At 40.0% G+C, this 2,500-nt stretch overlaps 1 protein-coding gene across 1 annotated transcript in view; it reads left to right on the top strand.

Moving 5' to 3' along the window:
• Positions 1 to 2,500, top strand: part of RIPK4 (receptor interacting serine/threonine kinase 4) — a 30,792-nt gene that overhangs the window by 15,438 nt on the left and 12,854 nt on the right. The gene's annotated exons all lie outside the window — the stretch shown is intronic.

Below are 2,500 nucleotides of genomic sequence, written 5' to 3'. Positions count from 1 at the left end.
CTAAAAAAAGAACCCATCATCTGTTCTCACACTTTATAAAGGACTGGGGTGCAACAAATACTTTTTTCTAAAAGGGTGAAGGGGGGTGGTCCTAAGTCTTAAGAAAACTTGTTTATCAAGTCATCAAGAAGGATATAACTAATCAACACTAAAAACCAGCAGCACTCTGCTAGATTTTTTTTTTTTGAAACATGAACTTGTTAATTATTGTATACCGTAATTTGAATGACTAATGCTGATTTCACTTATTTCTCATGAAATTCTTTCCTGGGGCATGCTAGACCATTCCCTTCAAAAAAATTTGTCTGCAAATTCACTATATAGCAAGAATGATGTAGTATTGTCTCTTAAATCAGGGGTCCCCAACGCGGTCCGCGGACCGGTACGTCCGGAACAAGTCTTACCGGGCTGCTGGTTGCTGGGCGCCGCCATCTTTTTGGTAAAAAGTGCTTCGGTGAGCTTTTCCGGTAGAAAGCCATTTCTACCCGAAAGCTCATCGAGCGCTAGCGCCGCCATCTTTTTGCGAAAAGTGCTTCCGGTGAGGTCACCGGAAGCACTTTTTCATCAAAAAGATGGCGGCGCCCAGCTGATGCAGGTACCGGCCGCGGCGCCCAGCTGATACCGGTACCGGGCGCGGCGCAAAAAGGTTGGGGATCCTGTCTTAAATGACCCTATTTTCCATGGTATATTGTAATTCCACCAGTATTATTAGAAGTGGTTATTTTGACCCTGCTTACAATAGTCTCTGTATTTATTATTAAGTTCCTATCCCTTGTTTTCTTATTTATTATTTGGCTTGCTCAGTGCTATAACTAAAGGCTCTCAACTAGGTGAAGTGAGAATGTTTTTCTGCTGTTCTATACTAAGGCAGTACAAATATTGAAAGGAATGCTTCACTACAACAAAGTTTGAACCAAAGCAGTCTCTCAAATGCCACTCACCAAAAGCTTCCAGGCAATATGAAGTAGTTTATCAAAGGAAATTCCCTTGAATTTTTGCTTTGGTATGGAAGAACAATACTGCCTAGGTGAAGTGAAATTAATTTGCTGTTAAATTTCTCGTATATTCATCTCTTTGAGTTGCCTTCCCTTTATTAGGTAAGACTATTTTTTTAGTATTAGCGCCAGAAAAAGCAAGTTACAAATTCTCTACTTGGCTTTGTTTTGAGTATTAGGAACTATACTGTAAGTGTTACAGGCTATATTTGAAAATAAAAAAAATCTGCTGGAAAAAACAATGGGAAGCCACTTCTGTATTCTTTCCAAGAATACCACATGGATGTGTTTATCAAGTCATCGGGAGTTGAACTTACTAAAAAGAAATGTTGTTATTTTTTTGTATCAGTCATTCATTCAAGCCTATTTTGTGTTCTTACTTTCAGAAAAGTAAATACAGTAACTTACAGTAAATAGCTGATTTCTAATTGTATTACTCGGTGCTCCACATGTTAGTGTTGAAAGAAAAACCAGGTCCAGTTCCGAGCTGGGAATAAAATTGAGGTTGCTTAAGAAAGAAGGTTTATTGATGAGCTGAACCAACAACAGCAGGCAGTTCTGGGACAGCTGACAAATTAGCTTGATGAGGACAAGGATTTTTATATAGTTTACAGTATTTTGTAATTTGGAGGTTCGCTTTGTGTGCTTTTATTGATTGGTGGTAGGTTAATCCTATTATGTCCTAAAAGTCATGTCCTATCTTTCTTAATCCCATCAGCCGGAGCTGAAAGTGTTTTGTTTATGAATAGATTGGCCCGGATTTCATAATGGGCACAAAATATCCATCTCTAAAGACTTCAGGCATCTTCTGCAGGATGTTGGGGCCGCTTTCTCCTTTGGGGAAATGTAATCTGCCTCTTTTAATATTCCGCCAAATATTTCAATCTCTGGGGTGGGGGCTTCCCATAATTCCCCTCTTTTGGGCTATATATATATTTACATATATTGCTGAACCTATGCACTATCAGAATGGTCTCTGCCCTTTCTATATACCTGGCACATCATGAGGGATATTTGGCTGGCATTCTTAATTGGGAGGTGATTTTGCAGGCTACTGGGGCAAGGGAAAATAGACTGGTGGAGGCAGCAGAGAAGGATTCCCAGAATGATTGTGGCAGTCGTCCTGAAAAGGAGAGTTTCCTACCCATGAAGATCTAGCTGTCAGGGCAAAAGTTCTGTTAAATAGAAAAGAAATTTATAGTATTCTGTGAGTTTTCAGTCAGGTTGAAGCAAGCACATGTCCCAAAATTCTTCACAGCCATGATTGTGCTTTAGTAGATAATGAAAGGCTGCCCATTTTCAAGGGTTGATTCTTGAACCTGCCTTAGCTCTTAGTTTAATGCATCCAGGGCTTGTGATGTCAAATTGAATTTAGCCAGTGTGCAAGCCAGGCTATTAATATTTCTGAAACTGCACACAGCAAGCCCTAGGACTACCATAAATGTGACCACCAGTGCAACATATTCTGCCTTACTGGGCAACCGGGCAGCATCATTTGTGAGTCA

This window comes from Notechis scutatus, chromosome 5, assembly GCF_049901735.1.
Source record: "Notechis scutatus isolate UNSWTSFEM ecotype Mainland chromosome 5, rNotScu1.2, whole genome shotgun sequence".
Lineage (NCBI taxonomy): Eukaryota > Metazoa > Chordata > Lepidosauria > Squamata > Elapidae > Notechis > Notechis scutatus.
The sequence above is the reverse complement of the archived record's forward strand: the minus strand, read 5'-3'. Positions and strand labels throughout refer to the sequence as shown.